Raw genomic sequence first — 19,694 nt, 5'->3', positions numbered from 1 at the left:
GTAATTATTTCTAGTTCAATATTACCTATGGAAAATTTGGAGGATATTTTAATAAATATAATGCTCTAGTTATTGAAACAATAGAGAGTGGTTTCAAAATATAATGCTGCTGTGTCAAAGAGTCAGAATAACCTAGAATGAGACAATAATAGTCACTGTGTAGAGTACCATAGACTGCATTCCAACAGAGGCCACTAAAGAAATCCATTTAGTCTAGGTAGGTAGAATGCTGTAAACATCCAACGTATTAACTTAAAGAGCAGAAACACAATTGTCACTTACATTGTTATAGAGTCTGCTTCGATCCAACACAACTCAGAACGAGGTCACTGTAGAAAAGAAAAACAAATTATTATAATCAAGCTGCTACTGATCTCTCAGGGATGCAGAACAGATTCGGGTGCTGAAATGCAACACCACTACACCCCACCCTGGAGCCAAAATGTTACAGAGCATTTGAGCTCCAAAACCACAAACATATGTACCAAGTTACAGTTACATTTTTGTACCAATCAGGTTCAAGGATAAAGGGCGTTCCCACGGCTATTTCCCTATGTGGTACACTACCCTGTTCTCAGTGGTTGGTTTATTCCCCTGCAGCTGGGAGACTTGCTTAGCATTCATGTCTCAAGTTGCCAAGCTGAATGTCAGTTACCCACATACATGTCTCTCTCTGCCAAGCAGGATATCAGTTACCCAAGGAAGTCTTGGGAACTTAAACTTTATTTGACCCCTATTCAAAATGGAAATTTTACTCAAAATCCTTCAGTTTGGTTCTTTCCTACAAGACAAAACTTTGGTGGACCTCATAACAGAAATGACGGAGATCATAAGACCTGTTTGCTAAAGTACCATCTTCTGGACTTTTTAGATTTTTCTCTCCTCTAGGTTCTCAGGAAGCTACCATGTGGATGGGATCACAGAATAAAGGGTCATATATACTCTACTGTGACAAGCACAACCACACACTGGCATCTAAGTACAAAATGTATCAGGTTTAGGGACAGCAGGCACGAAAGGAGAAGCAATCTGATAGAGAGCCAGGTAGCCTTGTGACACAAAGAAATGTGGTGTGGGTTAAAGGAAAGCACACTGAGTTGATGAAACCTGAGTCATCTGGTAGAACCATGGAGATAAGATGACAGAATATCACACAGCAGCTGTCTGCATAAAGGAACAACTTTCTGGGGACTGAAGGGGAAATAATTGTTACACATTTTAAAGGATGAAGAAGAAATCCCTTTGAAAACAAAATTAACAGGATTCAATAGATTAGACATAAAGCCTACTTAAGGATTCTGTTGGGGGAATTAAGACAATGACTTTTCATGCACCTTAGAGGTATGGCTTTTTAAAAATTTATGAGATGGTTTTACAAAATGGAATGCTTTAAGATTTGGAATTATTTCTTACTGGTTAGCCCTAGAAATTAGTAGAAAAGAAAATGGTTTCTTTTAGGTTATTTTGTTTACAAGTTATTTCCCAAAAACATTGGAGAATATGTTATATAAAGGCCAAAAGTTGGATATTTGGAAAGGCATGCAATCTTACAAAACAACAAGCTATGATATTTAGATATTTACTGAACTTAATGAAGTAAATATTGTAAGAAAACTATGTAGCCATGTTGTTGAACATGGTGGTCTCAATTCAACATTCCAAGTAAATTCAATCTTATAATTTTACAAATCTACACAGATTCTCGGGTTATTTTAAGTCTTCACTAATTTTTTTCAAAAGTTGTGATTTATAAAATTGCCGTCAATTCCGTACTATCTTGTTTTCCACTTCTGTCTTAATCCTTGTGCAAAAGAAGACAAAAATATATCTTGAAAGTGATTTAACACTAAGAATTTTAACAGTGGTTGTTTTCTGATTTTCTGGCTAGGTGTTCAACATTCTGAGGCCAGGAACTGTTTCTGAAACACTCTACAGAGCTCATAGATGGTGAGTCCATAGCACATCTTAACCTGCTCTTGTTTAAAATTTAGTGAACTTAATGAAATATATGTTAGGAGAAAACCATGAGGCCATGGTGTGTTGGGCATGATGATCTTAATTCACCATTTTAAGAAAAGTACATTTGACTGCTTTGTAGCCTATTGCCAAAATCACAGCTCTCCATGCTGTTTTAAGTATTCACTATATCCATAAAATCCTTCAAGAGATATGATTTTCAGTTCTGAATCGTGGGCTATATTAGGCACAAATGTAGAAGAAATATAACAATGGGTTAAATTTTTAAATTGGAGTGGCAGATGACTATAGATTTAAATGTTGGTTGAGTTTAGTCCCTGCTGATAAAAAATTATTAGCCCTTGGCAATAGCCTAGCCTACTTAGTTTATTTTGGTTCTTGTGAAAGCCAAGAAGCAATTGATTGTTAATGAGGGAATAAAGTGAGAAAACAGATTAGCAAATAAATTAGCAAATGTTAAAATCTAATTTCTGTTAAAAAATAATAGGCTGTCCTGTGATGTGTTGATGTGCTGGGTTTTCATCTCTCAGTAATAATCTATGCTTGCAACGTAGCAATGGCACTTTATACATTCTATAACAATAGTTCTGTTTAAGTACATCAGAAACTCTTCTTTCACCTTTACAAGTCAGTAATATACTTCCAGTCTTTAAAATAAAATCAGATGATTCTTTGAAAAAGTGATTTCCACGTTCTTTTTTATCTTTTGGCTACGAATTTAAATATTATCACTAAGTGGTAAACAGGTGATGAATTCCTAAGTAATCTCATTGGAGTGAATTAACATTTCCGCAAAGACTTTCTAAAGTTGGCCAAGTTTTAAAGTACATAAAAGTCTACATTATTTTAGAAACTGCTTTTGCAGTGTCACTGTTTGCCTTGTTTTCTGGTTTTGTGTTTCTTATGACTTTAAGGAAAAGGATAGAAAAAGGCCTTCCCTATATCCATGTACCATGGAAGTCAAGCAAGATGAAAATTAAACAAATTAAGATGTAGTCCTTTTATCTCAGGATTTTATCCTGTTTCCTCTTTGGTCCTCATCATTTTCTTTACATGGAATAAGACTCAAATCAACTCCCCACAATATCTGGATACCATGAGGAATGCTTATGATACTCAGAATCATGAAACATTGTATACAATCATTTTCCATTTATCTGAGTACATTATGTTACAGAAATCATTGAGAAAACACACAGACACACATACACAAAAAAGTTTTTCAGAGTTCAGGGCACTTATTCCCACAGAACTAATCATTCAAGTGATGTTCCTATTTTCTTTCTGAGTGGTTTCTGAATAACCTAGGGCTTTTAAAATTCATTTCAAATATACTTTGTTATGACATTTATATTCTGAAGGGGAATTTTTATAAATATAGACCAGGTCTTGCCTGACATCTCCTCCACCTCTACTCTTTATCAGTCAGCTCTGATGGGTGGCTGGATGTCTATGAAGTAGAGAGAGTACTAGTACCAACCTCAGTGACTGTGGGAAAGATTTAATGATCCATGTGTAAAAAATGTTGCACAACACTTACTGTCCAGTAAGGTGCTTGCACTTGTACTGTAGGCGTCATCTTTTCATTTTTACTACAGCCTGAAGCACCAGAAAACCAACCACCATTTAGAGGCACACTTGGAAGTGAAAGTAAACAAAACATCTTAATTCATCTTCGAAAAATGAAACAGATACAAAAACAGAATAGCAACTACCTGAGCCAGAAAGAAAATGACTAGTTGTCCAGTTCAATTCTTTTCCTCATCTACCTGGCTTTCTAGAATGGAATAACAACAAAGTAATAACATGGCCTTCCTATCATCAAGTAAAGAAAGTAGAGCAAACACCCAAACAAATAATATTGATAGTGCATTGAGGCCTTAGTAGGCACAAGTCTTTCCACATCATCTTCTTATCCTTCTGTAACAATCACAAAGGTGATAGAAACAAATGTCTTTCACAACTAAATAATTAGGGCAAGAATCCCAGCCCAAACTCTAATCCTTCCCTTCTGCCAAAAATTGAGCTCTAAGACAGCACCATGAGTGATGTTTAAATATTCATTTTACATGACAATATCTTTCTTATGGTTTTTCAAACAGCTGTCTTTTCAGCCCAACATTGTATAATTCTGCCTTCTCCATACTGTCCACAAAAATAACAAGACATGTTGGTAAAGGGTTGGATGAAACCAATACTAGTATATCTAAGGCAACCTTTGTAAAGAGTATTTTACAGGTCTTTTCTTCCATGTGTCTGACATCATAAGCTCACACCTAAAGTTGTATTGAATTAGACATTCTTCTTTTCTTTGTAGCATGTGAATGTATTACATCAGTCTTCAATGCAAGAAAGGCATTTTTATAAAACCTTTTTATAAAATCTTCTTATTCTTGCCAAGAAAGTGACAGTTATTTTATTTACAAATATCCTTGCTGCTTAAAATAAACTACTGGCTGGTTTTGTGTCAATTTGACATAAGCTAGAGTCATCAGAGAGGAAGGAGCCCCAGTTGAGGAAATGCCTTTATGAGATCCAGCCTTAAGGCATTTTTCCAATTAGTGGTCAATGGGAGAGGGCCCTCTTTGTGGGTGGTGCCATCCTTGTGCTGTTGGCCCTTGCTTCTGTAAAAAAGCAGACTGTACAAGCCAGGGAAAGCAAGCCAGTGAAGCAGCACCCCCCTATGGCTTCTGCAGAAGCTACTACTTCTACGATCCTGAGATGCTTGAGTTCCTGTCCTGACTTTCTTTGTTGATGAACAGCAATGTGGAACTATAAGCTGAAAACTATTTTCTTCCAGAATTGCTTTTTGGTCATGGTATTTCATCGTACCATTAGAAACTGTTTCTATATAATATACTTAAACATTATTTTCTTTTTTACTTATATGTATATGTATGCACACATGTGCACATACATTGCATGTGTGTTGATACCATAGAAGACCAGAAGAGGGCATTGGGTAATCCTAAAGAGATGGAGTTACAATTGTTTGTAATTCTTCATATGCAGGTCCTTTGAAAGAGCTGCAAATTGCTCTTAATTGCCTAGCCATCTCGCTAGTGCCCTTAAGCTTAATTTTTGATAATGTATTATATGTCTGAAGCTCACTGTATACAAGCTGTATTGACTCTTTATAGAACATTTCTGAAGTACACAATTTAATTATCTCCATGTTAAAATGGATGACTTAAAAATAAAGAAATCTAAATATCTCCCCCAGTGCCTCAGAGTTGTAGTATCAGAAATCAAACCCAAGTTGAAATCTGGAGGGACCAATTGAAAACATTATTTCAAGATGATTTTCAGCTGCTTTAAATTAACCAGACTACAGATAGAGGTTCACAGCATTTAGTTGTAGGACCACTGGCCAATTTGGGTCAATTTGTTTAAATGAGCTTTTGTTTTCATGTAACTATCAGTGTCAGTTTTCATAATGTGATCATGTTCTTGCTAGCCAGACATTACTACAATGTCCAATTTGGAAATGCACAAGGCTGAGAAGGAAAGATGACAACCCTCCTGTATTTGTAGCCAGGGGTTTAGCTCATTTGAACAAGCTTAATCTAATTTGTTATAATAATAGCCGTTTAGTGTATATTACAAGGTACACATTTTAATATGGACCAGTGTCTACTTTTTTTTTACACACACTGTAGATGGCTTTTATAATCTTTGTGACTCCTTAGAAATTTCATCAATTGAGAAAAGCAGAAATAACAAGGTTAAATTGTGTGTTTTTAAGGCTTGCTCCTAAAGTTTTGATTAGTGTATTTTGGAAACATAAACCATATTGGATAAAGCATCTTATTACATGAGCCTGATCTCTATTATTTTCTGTAAAGTAATAATTAACAGTACATATAGCAAGGACACATTCAACTCTCCATAGAGATCTTGATTACAGTGCTAGATTTATAATTCAATGTAAGGTATAACTTAATTTAATTAAGAAAAGTTTAATTGAATATCCAGACTATTGTGGTCAGAAGAAGAAATATCAGTGGGATGTTCTCTGAATATTTCTGCTTGAGAGAACTGCATTTGTTTATTCAGGGGTAAGAACAAAAATCTTGCACTATTTGTGTGTCATTTAAAAGAGAGTACTGAAGTAAGTTACTAGCAATTTGATTTATAGTCAGCAGTATTATCTAATGGTTTGTCTAGAGGCTAGGCTAGCCTGCATCTTTGCTGTAACAAAATTCTTCAAATAATCAACTTAAAAATAGAAAGTGTTTGTTAAGCATAGAGTCTTGGAGTTTATCATCTATGGTGGCTTATCCTGTGGCTTTGGACATAGTATGGCACAGAAAATCAAAATTAAAAAAAAGTAGAAAAATCTAGGATAACATAATTCTGTTCAAAGGGATAAAATGTCCCCAAATATCTAACCTCCTCCTACTAGGCTTCATTCTTCAGCTATACCACTCCTGTGAATAAACCCAGAAGATGTTCCAACATGTAATAAGGACACATGCTCCACTATGTTCATAGAGGCTTTATTTATAATAGCCAGAAGCCAGAAAGAACCCAGATGTCCCTCAACAGAGGAATGGATACAGAAAATATGGTACATTTACACAATGGAGTACTAATTGGATACTAAAAACAATGACTTCATGAAATTTTTAGGCAAATGTATGGAACTAGAAAATATCATCCTGAATGAGGTAACCCAAACACAAAAGAACAAACAGGGTATGCACTCACTGATAACTGGATATTAGTCTAGAAGTCGAAACACCCAAGATATAATTCACAGACCACATAAAAGCTCAAGAAGAAGGAAGAACAAAGTGTGAATACTTTGGTCATTCAGGGAGGAGATATTGAGACAAAGTGTGGAGCAGAGACTGAAGGAAAGGCCATCCAGAGACTGTCCCACCTGGGGATCCATCCCATATACAGTTCCCAAACTCAGACACTACTGTGGATGCCAACAAGTACTTGCTGACAGGAGACTGATATAGCTGTCTCCTGAGAGGCTCTGCCAGTGCCTGACAAATACAGAGGTGGATGTTCTCAGTCAACCACTGGACTGAGCACAGTGTCCCTAATGGAGAATCTAGAAAAAGGACCCAAGGAACTGAAGGGGTTTGCAGTACACATGGAAGGATCCATGGCTCCAGCCGCATATGTAGCAGAGTATGGCCCAGTGAGACATCAATGGGAGGAGAGTCCCTTGATCCTATGAAGGCTCGATGCCCCAGTTTAGGGGAATGCCAAGACAGTAAGTTGGTTGGTGAGCATGGGGAGGGGGGTTGGGATAGGGCTTTCTGAGGGGAAACCAGGAAAGGGGATAACAGTTGAAATGTAAATAAGGAAAATATTTAATTAAAAAAAGAAAGAAAGAAAGAAAGATTCCAAAAAAGTCACAAAACACCACTGACTTCAGATCAGATTTACTACAGAAACCTTGGGGGAACATTGAGTATCTAAACTACAACACTCCAACTTACATTATTCAGCTCTAAAATTTCATAATTAAGGACCCTATAGACTCTTTTAGTTTATATAGTGTGTGGTGTGTGTGTGTGTGTGTGTGTGTGTGTATGTGTGTGTTTCTGTACTTAACTAATTTATTGTTACTCTTATGAGCATTTGTTTAGAGCTGACTAATTGGGGTTGGATAATCTATGGGGGAGCTGATCTCCAGAAAATAAATACTGATTCTTCCTATCTAGGTAGTAACTGATTATCGGCTGTAGCTCTTCATCTGGAGATAGAGCCTTATGAAATTTCCCTCATCCAAGTTAGCACATCAGCATGTGTTGTCAGTATGTGGTTCTTGATTCTTTAGGTTTGGCAGGAGCACCTTTCCTGCCATGCTAGAAGAGACTATGTTACACCTGGTGTCTTGGTCCTCTGTTTCTTATAATTTTTCTGCCCTCTCTTTTGTTCCCTGAGCCTTGGTTGTAGGGAGTACAGTTCACTGGCCTCCTGTCCCATAATTCACTGGGTAATAGACTGTGAGAATATGACAAAATGTTAGTAAATCAACCTGACTTTGCATAATTTGTATATTTTTGTGCCTGGTTGCTGAATATTTGCATCTAAAAATGAGGACTCAGAGATTCAAGTATCAAAGATAACACAGAAGTTAAATTCACCAACTGTTTATTAGATGACATATACCTATAATCTTACACTCATGAAGTTTAAGCAAGATGGTGGTTATGATTCCAAATCTAGCTTATATAACAAGTCCAAGACTAACTTGAAATATGTAGCAAGATTGTGTTGCGTTGTGTGTTTGTGTGTGTGTATGTGTGTGTGTTTGTGTGTGTGTGTGTGTGTGTGTGTGTAATTAGTTGTTGTTGATACCTGAAAACTTAAGTAAGACCTGCAAATTTATTTAAGCTATGCCCATTGCCTGTGGCTTTGCATTATTATACAACATGGATTTTGCTAGCATCTAGCATGTGCCTTATGTGCCTTATAGAATAAACGAAAGTGTGACTGGCTAAGCTTAACATAGCAGATGCTTCCCAGGTTAGAAGCATCATATAGGAAGGACAGTAATAAAATGGATTATAATCCTTAAAGCATGACATTATCATTTTTCATGTCACATATATAAGAATTGTTGAAATTTCCTTGTATAATTGACATCATAACAACATATTAGCAAAGATTTAGGGAAGAGAATTTTGCTGTAGGTGTGATACCACTACAGATAGAATTTCACAATAACATGGTTTACTTTGCCTACTATATCAAATATATTTACTACCCCAAAATTGTTTATAAACAACAATAACTTATTTCTCCCAGTTTATGAAGTTGAAAGTCCAACTCCAAGGTCCTTTCAGGCTAGGTAGCATCTTCCTTTTGTAGGAAACAAAAAGCAGCTCTGTGGCCTTCTTTCAAGAACACTGATATCATTCAGGAGAACTCCATGTTAAAGACATAGACACCTTCAGTGACTTCACATTCTACTTTCATCACATTGGATCAACTAGGGATGAAGGAAGAGTGCAGACTGAAGAGGAGTCAGTGGTGGTGATAGAAGGTGAAGTGAGACATTCTTAACCATTAGTCATAACTGGCTTTTCAGAACAGAATAGAAGCTTGTCATCCTTGAACAGTATCAGGATTCAGATAAACACTGATAGGAAAAAATAAGGAAGGAAATTTAAGGTAATGGGGATATTGAAGATGTAGAACATTAGTGCAGTGATCTCCATAAGAGAATTTAACAGAAGATTGGCATGGCAAGACATGCATTTAAAGACAATCTTTAAGGAAACTTGGTGAAAAACTGCAAGGCCAGTGATGGATAATATAGCCAAATATGCTACAATGCAGCCAAATATTTTTATGCAGGTAAGGGTCCAACAGAGGCTGTCTTGGAAATAGAGAGACTGGCATTGCATTATGGGAAAGCCTCCCAGATGATAGTAGAGATAAAGCATATGTGCGAAGTGAGAGTGAGGGAACCTGAAAAGACCACTTACAGTATATAGACATGGCCCCCAGTGGAGAGATAGGGTCACCAACTTACCTTCAAAAATTTTGACCTAGAATTGTTGTGGGGGGGGAGAGTAGCACCTCTCAGAGGCAAAAGAGGCTGAGGTGAAATTGGAGGGTATACAGGGAAGGGGGCAACATTTAGAATGTAAATAAATAAAACAATTTAGAGAAGTAATAATCCATGCAAAAAGAACAAATGCTATCTAGTGACAAATTTTTAGAGTCTAAGGGTCATAAAGAGAAAAAGGTGACATTATTTATATAGCCCAGAGAACCACACTAATAATTATAAGTTCAATATTCTTATATATATATATTTATTAGGCATTTTCCTCATTTACATTTCCAATGCTATCCCAAAGTCCCCCATACCCTCCCCCCCCCACTCCCCTACCCACCCACTCCCACTTTTTGGCCCTGGCATTCCCCTGTACTGGGGTATATAAAGTTTGCAAGTCCAATGGGCCTCTCTTTCCAGTGATGGCCGACTAGGCCATTTTTTATACATATGCAGCTAGAGTCAAGAGCTCCGGGGTACTGGTTAGTTCATAATGTTGTTCCACCTATAGGGTTGCAGATCCCTTTAGCTCCTTGCAATATTCTAAAGACAATAAAGGAGCTTACATAAGGTACTCAATCTAGTCCAGATGAGCAAGTGATCATTCTTCAGAAAAACAACAACAACAACAACAACAACAACAACAACAACAACAAGCATATGAATCTAAAGAATTGATCAAGTTTTCTCAGATGAGAAGAATAATTAACTGATGAGAGGAAAACATATATTTAGGCATGTACATTTAATTTGCTAATAACACACTAATGATATTACTGCTATCACTTTTTTTATTATAATCACATTTCTCCTTTCTCTCTCCCCTATCCTAACACTCTCATGTTACTTCTTTTCATTCTCTTTCAAACTTGTGATCTCTTTTGTCATTAATTGTTATTTCCATGTGTGTGTGTACATGTGCATACACACACATGCACGCGCGCACACACACACACACACACACATGTATATATATATATATATATATATATATATATATATATATATATGTATATACATATGTGCATATGTGTATATCTTCCTAGATATTATCATTTCAGTTTATATATGCATGTTTTTATACATACACGGGCTCATATTTGGAACATCGACAATCTATTGTCATGTTCTTGCCTGAGAAAGACCATCTCCTGCTCTCAGCTTTCTGCACTTTCCTAAAATACTTGTAAATTTGAGGCCTTGTGGGATTTTCTCCATCCACTTTGGCATATCCATTGGTGTGATTCCTGTTCTGCTCATATTTAGGCTACCATGTTGGTGAGACTTTATAAGTATAGCCTCTGACATTACTAAGAGACACAATCTCACAACAAATTGCCTTATCTTTTAGGTCTTGTAATCTTTCAGCCACATCTTCAGTGTCCCATGAGCCCTAGATGTCAGTGTGCTTTGTGGATGTATACACTGCAACTGGGATCCACAATTCTGCAGTTTGATTGGTTGTAAAGTTCTGTAGTAATCTCAATCTGTTGCAAAAAGAAGTTTCCTTGATCAGTGGTAAAAACTGCACTTATTTGTGGGTGTAAGGAAAACTGCTTATGGTTTGTTGTTAAATATTATTCTCATTTACTAAAATGTGCTTGTTGATTCATAGCAGAGTAGTAGTTAGCTAGGTTTCTAGCACTACTAAGGTAGGCATACCATTACCTAGGGTTATCCTCCAAAGCAAAAAGCATATTGTGTATGTACATGCATGTGTGTGTGTACAACACAAATTTCATATATATATATGTGTGTGTGTATATTTGTATGTATACACACACACACACACATATATCCAATTATTTTTTAGGTAAGCAGTTAATTAGTATGAATCCTTGTGGCGATTCTAAGCATACTAATGTTTATTTTACCCATCTCTTTCTTAATTCTGCTTGTACTGACCTACTCTATCCTAAAACATGCCCCCTTTCCAGTTTTCCCTTTTGGGTCTCTTGTATCCTGCTCTTTCCTTTACTCTCCTCCAATCTTCTTTGATATATAAATCTATCCCCTACTCTAAAATGCTCACGTTTCTGGTTCTTTGATCATATCATTTGTGACCTACTATTTTCCTCTCCATTGCTCCTCAACTCCCCAATTCCCTTATCCCAGCAATGGCTCTGTTTCACTTTCTGAAATTATGTAGTTACTCCAGTCTATGCATTCTGATCTGAAAAAAAAAAGAAAAAAGAAAAAAGTATTCACTATAAATGCCCTTAAATTCTTTAGGTATGTTTACCTTTAGATATTTTATTTCCTTTGAAGCTAGTTGGATGGGAGTGTGTCCATGATCTCCTTCTTTGAATGATTGTAGTCAGTGTGGAGATAAGCTATTGATTGGTGAAAATTGATTCTATATCCTGCCACATTAGTGAATATATTTAAGATTTCTAAAATCTTTCTTGCAGAATTTTTGAGATCTTTAATGTGTAGTATACCATTTGCAAATAGGAATACTTTGAGTTTATTACCTATTTGTATCCCTTTACTTTCATATTCTTTTATATTTTGTTCCAGCTAGTAGTTCAAGCACTGTACGGAAAATGACTGGACATAGTGAATACCACTGTCTTGCTCCTTTCTTCCATATGTTGCTTCTATCTTTACTATATTTAGGATAATGTTGATAGTGGATTTTTCACTTATAGCTTTTATTGTGTGAGTTATGATTCCTCAGAGTAGACATGCATACTCTGGGACTTTTATCATGAGTTAATTTTGGGTTTTGTCAAAGTCTTTTTATATGTATTGAGGTGATTGTAAAATTTTGCTTTATGTCCATTTATGTGATTTCTTACATTTATGACTTGCATATGTTGAACTATCCCTGCATCTCAGAGATGTAAATTGATATTGGTGTATAATATGTCTGGTGTATGTTTGTTTTCTGTTTGCCAGTGTCTTATTGAGCATTTCTGAGTCTATGTTCATCAGAGATATTGGCTGGTAGTTTTCTTTTCTGTGTCTCCTTGTCAAGCTCAGATATTAGAATAATGCTGGCTTTGTAGGAGTTTGGGGGTGTTCCTTCTATTTCTAAAGTTTATGCGAGTTTAAGGATTGATTGTAGTTCTTATTTTAATGTTTGGTGGAATTGTGCTGGTCTAGGATGCCTTTTAGATGGATGGGTTTTTATTACTGTCACAGTGGCTTTTTTATTATGGGCCTGTCTTAGTTAGGGTTTTACTGATGTGAACAGACACCATGACCAAGGCAAGTCTTATAAAAAACAACATTTAATTGGGGCTGGCTTACAGGTTCAGAGGTTCAGTCCATTATCATCAAGGTGGGAGCATGGCAGTATCCAGGCAGGCATGGCGCAGGAGGAGCTGAGAGTTCTATGTCTTCATCCAAAAGCTGCTAGTGGAAGACTGACTTCCAGGCAACTAGGGTGAGGATCTTATACCCACACCCACAGTGACACACCTATTCCAACCAGGTCACACCTATTCCAATAAGGACACACCTTCAGATAGTGCCACTCCCTGGTCCAAGGATATACAAACCATCACAGGGCCTGATTAGATTATTGGCATCTTGACCTAGTTTTGGTGGCTTAGCTTAATTGAGAAATCCATCAATTTATTTTAAGTATTCTAGCATAATGAAGTACAGGTTTTTAACAGCTTCTCTCATGATATTCTGAATTTCTTTCGTTTCTGTCGCAATGTTTCTCTGTTCATTCTTTATTTGTTGATTGGGTAATTTCCTTCTTCCTTTGATTGGTTGGGTCAGGGGTCTTTCAGTTTTGCTTATCTTTTCAAAGGACAAGATCTTAGATTTGTTGACTCTGTATTGTTTTGTTTGTTTCTATTTCATTTATTTCTGCTTTGATATTTATTAGTTCTTCTTGTCAACTGGGCTTTGATTTCATTTGTTCTTTTTCGCTAACTCTTTGAGCTGCAACATTAAACCACTTGTTGATAATCTTTCTGATTTTTCCATTTTATCATTCAGAGTTGCAAATTACCCTCATAAGACTTCTCAATGTGTCCCAGCAGTTTTGTTTTGTTGCATTTTTGCCTTCATTTCATTTATTTATTTTTTTTAATCTTTGACTCATTCATCATTTACGAAGAAGTTGACAAGTCTCTATGACTGTGTGTATGACTAGAGCTTTTGAGAGGTGATTTGTTTTGTTTGCCATCAGTTTTAGGTTTTGTTTAATTGTGATCAGATAATACACAAGTAGTTACTTCTATCTTCCTGAATTTGTAAAGAATTGTTTTATGTCCCAGGATGTGTTCTTTGTTAGAAACCTTTTCCATGTGATGCTGAGTAGAATGTGCATTCTTCAGTGTTTGAAATGTCATTTAGTAGACAGCTGTTAAATCTATTTAACATACTTTTTTTTTGTATAGATAACTTGTCTACTGAAGAAAGTGGGATCTAAAATACCTATTCTATTTCCCCATCCCAGTGAAATTCATGCATCCACCATTGAGCCCTCCTTGTTACTTAGCCTCTCTGGGTCTGTGGATTGTAGCATGAATATATTTTACTTTATTGCTCATATAAATTACATGATGTTATTTTTTTATTACGTATTTTCCTCAATTACATTTCCAATGCTATCCCAAAAGTCCGTCCCCCCCCACTCCCCTACCCACCCATTCCCATTTTTTGGTTCTGGCGTTCCCCTGTACTGGGGCATATAAAGTTTGCCTGACCAATGGGCCTCTCTTTCCATTGATGGCCGACTAGGCCATCTTTTGATACATATGCAGCTAGAGTCAAGTGCTCTGGGGTACTGGTTAGTTCATAATGTTGTTCCACCGATAGGGTTGCAGATCTCTTTAGCTCCTTGGATACTTTCTCTAGCTCCTCCATTGGGGGCCCTGTGATCCATCCAATAGTTGACTGTGAGCATCCACTTCTGTGTTTGCTAGGCCCCGGCCTAGTCTCACAAGGGACAGCTATATCACGGTCCTTGCAACAAAGGCTTGCTAGTGTATGCCACGGTGTCATCGTTTGGAGGCTAATTATGGGATGGATCCCTGGATATGGCAGTCTCTAGATGGTCCATCCTTTTGTCTCAGCTCCAAACTTTGTCTCTGTAACTCCTTCTATGTTATTTTAACAACTGAGTAATACTCCATTGTGTAAATTTACCACACTTACTTTATCCAATATTCAGTTGAGGGACTTCTAGGTTGTTTCTAGTTTCTGGTTATTACAAATTAAACTGCTATTAATGTAGTTGAGGACATGTTCTTGTGGTAGGATTAAGCACTGTTTGGGTATGTTCCCAGGAGTAGTATAGCTGGGTCTTGAGATCAGTTGATTCTCAATTTTCTGAGAAACTCACATATTGGTTTCCAATATGGGTGTACAAATTTGTGCATCGCACAGCAATGAAGTAGTTTTCATTTTGCTCCACATGCTTGCCAACCTGAGCTGTCACTAGTGATTTTTATCTTAGTCATTCTGATAGGTGTGAAATAGGATCTCAATGTCATTTTTATTTGCATTTCCCAAATGTCAAAGTATGCTAAACATGTACTTTCCTGCATATTAAGAATTCTCTGCATATTTGGTTTGTTGATGTATAATTTCTGAGTTCTTTATTTATTTTGGAAATTATCCCTCTGTCAGATGTAGAATTGGTGAAAATCTTTTCCAACTCTATAGGCTGCCATTTTGTCCTATTATCAGTGTCCTTTGCTTACAGAAGCTTTTCCGTTTCACAGAGTGTCATTTATTATTGATCTTTGTGCTTGTGCTGCTGATGTTCTGTGCAGGAAGTTGTTCCCTGTGCCAATATGTTCAAAGCTATTCCCCACTTTCTCTTCTATCAGGTTCAATATATTGGGTTTTATATTAAGGTCTTTGATCTACTTGGACTTGAGTTTTGTGCAGAGTGATAGGTAAGGCTGATTCATTTCTGTTTTCAAGTTGCTGATATACTATATAAACATCTGTCATAGCACGAATTAACTTAGTTAGAAGGTGCTCAGCAGGTAACCATGAATAGATGGTTTTTCCTACCTGTTTTAACTACCACAAAGAACTCTTACCTCTCTAATCTATTTTTAAAAAAATATGTTTTTATCAATTCTCACCTTACTTTATGCATCTATAATGAATTAGTTCATTTATATCTTCTAAAACTATTCTTATAGCGTGTGTGCCATCATTATGTTTTCCAATTCAAAACAGATACTTGTCAAATTATCTTTTACAGCACACAGTGAAGAAAAAAAAAACCTAGTGCCTACCCAGATATTTAACTTTCTAACTACTTTACCTGCTATTTTTTCTTGAAGTATTTATTATATCACTCATGTCTAAACATTTCGTTTTATCATTTTGGACTTTAAGAACCCCCTACCTCACTTTCATCATTTATTCTACACATTAACCAAATCCTTAGACTTTAATTGTTAAATAGGCTTTTAATCTCTAAGTGCCTGTGAAACCAAATATAATTTTGTTCATAGGAGAAAGACCAATAATTATTATCAATATATTTTAATGTAAATGTAATTTTGTAATCAGAGAGTGACTCAATTTCATACCAATTTTTTGCTTCTGGGGAAAAGGAATTGATCTGGCAGAAAACAAACTCAAAGTTATAGATCTGTGAAAGTTATTAACCTCTCGATGCCCCATTTAGATTTCCATTCTGCAAGAATCAACGATAAACAGACCCATCCATTTTATGTTCCTCATTAAAGCAGAAAGTTAACAAGAAACCAGCACATCGTGTTTGGACTTTAAGCTTGGATTTTTTATAATTTTTTCTAAGATGATTTTAGTTCCCTGGAGGGGAACAAGCTAACAAGTGCCCCCAGCTCTCTTGGACAGCTCTTTCCTTATGACATAATGGCCCTTCTCCTAATTTCAATTGCATTTATCTGGAAAATACTGACAGTCATAACATCTGTGTCCTTAATGAACTAATTCTATAACTCTGATGTGGGCTCATTATCATTCAAAATCCTAAACCATATCACTTCCTTCTCTTCGTACACCTGATTGTTTTTAAACTGTTTTGGAAATCTGTCATTGAGAAATGACAAATTCCTGAGATTTCTTCCCACTAGTTGTTGTTCGTTAAATCAATCAGTAACTGCATATTTATTAGATTTATTACATTCTCTTCTGTCACATCATCTTTAGAATGCTTTTTGTTCTCTGAATACCCATCTAAATACAGCAGTGAAATAGAAAAGCTGCCTCTTGCCTCCCATTGACAATTAGGCATTGGCTCTAAGCCAAGCTGCCTGAGCCAACACTAATACGATTCACAACTAGAAGAGACAATCAATTAATCAATACTATAATCTGGAACTGAGCACAGTAGCTCCAGCTACCCACTCACAGCTATTAGATACAACTGACTGACATCACTTAGGATTAAACAAGTAAAGAGGAAGAAGAAAACTGAAGATTCCTTTAAGGACTTTTTACCCTAAAATCACATCATTATCTTTGTTTGTTTTGTAGAGTGCTGCAACAGTGTAATCTGATATTACAGTGAAATCTGATATACCAGTGAAACCTGATATAAAAATTCTCAAGAACAAGCATAGTAAATTTGAACAAGAACACTAATGGAATTCTTGGTTTGAGTTTAAAGAAATAATTCCATTTAAAGTAAGACTATACTGAGAAATTTAAACATCATGAACTAAGATAGCTTTTCTGACATTATTAGGAATTTCTTGACATAATTTTTACATATTCAAATAGTCATATACTTATATAATTTGTATTACTTGAGTAAATAAGCACCATTTGATTTACATAGTCTTAAAATAATTATGGAAATGTGTATGTTCTCAATCTGCTTTAATCTACAAATAAGCAATTTTTTAAAAAAATCAAATATCAAATGAGAGACAGGAGACAGCTCAGCAGTTAAGATCACATGCTCTAAAGTCAAAAAGATCTTTAGATCCTAACACACACAAAAATTGAGCATGGCTCCCTGCAAATACCTGTCATCCTGGTCCTGAGAGAGGGGCTGCCATCAGCTTGGGATTGACAGCTATCAGGATAGTTGAAAACCTAAGACCCAAGTTCAAGGAGAGAACCATCCTCAATGGTAAAAGACAAAGCGTGAAAGATGAGGACACCAAATGCCTTCTATTCCCCGGGGGCACACACAGGCAAGCCACCCACAGATATACTCTTAAATACTTACACTAGCACACAGGCATTTATTCCTAAATCAAACAAATCTTTTAGAAAAGAGAATTCATGCAGGTCTGTCAAAACATTAACAAATAAGACCTCTGGTATGTTCTGGAATAACTATAAAATACGGCAGCACTTTGAAGGTCAAGAGTTCTATCCAGGGTTGTCTTTGTAATGACGAATGCCCAATTTCACTTGAAAGTGGTATCCCTATGATCAATACTGCTGTGAATTCAGTTGTCACTGGATCTGGGCATGCTTAGGATCTGACACTCTGACTACCCATAACTTATAATGTGTCTAATCTGATACTATGAAACCCAAACCAAGATGTGAAGTTTTTTTTCTTTTAAAAAGTGAAACACAGAGCAATCTTCTTTGAATTCAGTAGACATGAGAAGGGAGACTAGGTTTTCTGTCACCATATTTCTGAGTGGGATGATTTGATCCGCCTCATGGTTAGGGCCAGGTAGAAAGCCATTCCTTACAATAAAGAATTATCCCATCTTTCATAACTGGAAGATGCAATGTGGAAGTATCTCATATTTGTAGCAAATTGAGGAAAGGTGCTCAGACTATAATCTTAGAATATATATTTTTTCCCAATGTTTGGAATCTACTCATAACTCAAGGAACATTGGAAATTCAAAAGTCCTTTTAGTGATGTCACAGACCAAACTGAGGAACTTCATATGACCTAGAATGGTTAGAAATCAAGACAGACACAGATCTTTGTACTGTGACCTTAACACATGTTATTTGTAGTATTTTTGAGTTTAATGCTGGCATTTAAATTGTTTTCCTAGAAAGATAATTGAGTCACATTCAAGTTTATCTTAAATGAACGCATTCTTATTTTTTTCTTCAAAAATTGAAAGGTAAAATTGGAGTTATTATGCTTTTTTTAGTTGGCTTACTTTTCTGCTATAAACCTCAAATAAGTAATGCAAATGTTACAGAGCTGTAAAGGAAATACATGCTATTGATTGAAAATGAAATAATGAAATATCCAATTTGGAGCAGAAAACAAATTTAATTTAATGGATTTAATGTTTCATGGTGCTTGTTTCAAAATATATAACTTCATTCTAGCAAAATATTTAGATTATGTATAAATCTATCTGTAACAAAGTAGGACATTTTGTTTTAATGTCATTTTATTTCAAACACCACTTAGATAGATTTGAGACTAATTCAAGTTTTAAATTGCTGAAAATATATGAAAAGGCAGTAGTTTAAAATAAGAAAAAAAACTAAGTTTAAAATATGTGAGATATAAAATGGTGGGTAAATGTTAAAGAATATATTGAAATCATGGCAACACAACAGTTGGTGTTTCCTGGAGAGCCTGTGTAACAGCAGTGCCAATCTAGGCTTTCTAGTAACTAGGAAAGCAACCAGTTACTGCCAAAGGCCAAAAGAGAAAGGCTTTAGATAATTAAACTTGTTCTGACTTGAGCAGCTAGTCAATTCTGCCATCTTAGCATCAAGAACCATGCACAATGCTATACCAAAAGTCCCCCATATCCACCCACCCCCATTCCCCTACCCACCCAGTCCCCCTTTTTGGCCCTGGCGTTCCCCTGTACTGGGGCATATAAAGTTTGCAAGTCCAATAGGCCTCTCTTTCAAGTGATGGCCTATTAGGCCATCTTTTGATACATATGCAGCTAGAGACAAGAGCTCCGGGGTACTGGTTAGTTCATATTGTTGTTCCACCTATAGGGTTGCAGTTCCCTTTAGTCCCTTGGGTGCTTTCTCTAGCTCCTCCATTGGGGAAATGTAAATGAGCTAAATACCTAATAAAAAAAATGAAAAAAAAAAAAAAAAAAAGAACCATGCACAAATCAAGAAGAATGCAAAAAAATTACAGTAAAAATCCAAAACAACAAAAAACAACCAACCAACAAAACCAAACCAAACCAAAACAAACCAAAACAAACCAAACCAAACCAAACCAAAACAAAACAAAACAAAAAACAAAAGGAAAAAAACTCCTTTCATAGAACAGGCCAGCTTCAGCCCTCTGTGTGCTCATACCAAA

At 36.0% G+C, this 19,694-nt stretch overlaps 1 protein-coding gene across 39 annotated transcripts in view; it reads left to right on the top strand.

Moving 5' to 3' along the window:
• The window catches only part of Ptprd (protein tyrosine phosphatase, receptor type, D), a 2,270,506-nt gene that overhangs the window by 1,444,096 nt on the left and 806,716 nt on the right, over positions 1-19,694 (top strand). For 34 of the 39 annotated variants that reach the window (XR_003954893.1, XM_030253344.1, XM_030253354.1 and 31 more), the window contains exon 1: positions 1,893-1,947. The gene's annotated coding sequence lies outside the window, so the exon portion shown is untranslated. Of the gene's footprint in view, positions 1-1,888; positions 1,948-19,694 lie in introns of those variants that run through there. The other 5 variants (NR_160919.1, XM_017320046.2, XM_030253324.1 and 2 more) reach the window with 1 other exon arrangement.

Source organism: Mus musculus, chromosome 4 (assembly GCF_000001635.26).
Source record: "Mus musculus strain C57BL/6J chromosome 4, GRCm38.p6 C57BL/6J".
Taxonomy (NCBI): Eukaryota; Metazoa; Chordata; class Mammalia; order Rodentia; family Muridae; genus Mus; species Mus musculus.
Note: the sequence above shows the minus strand (reverse complement) of the source record. Positions and strands in the feature narration are given on the sequence as shown.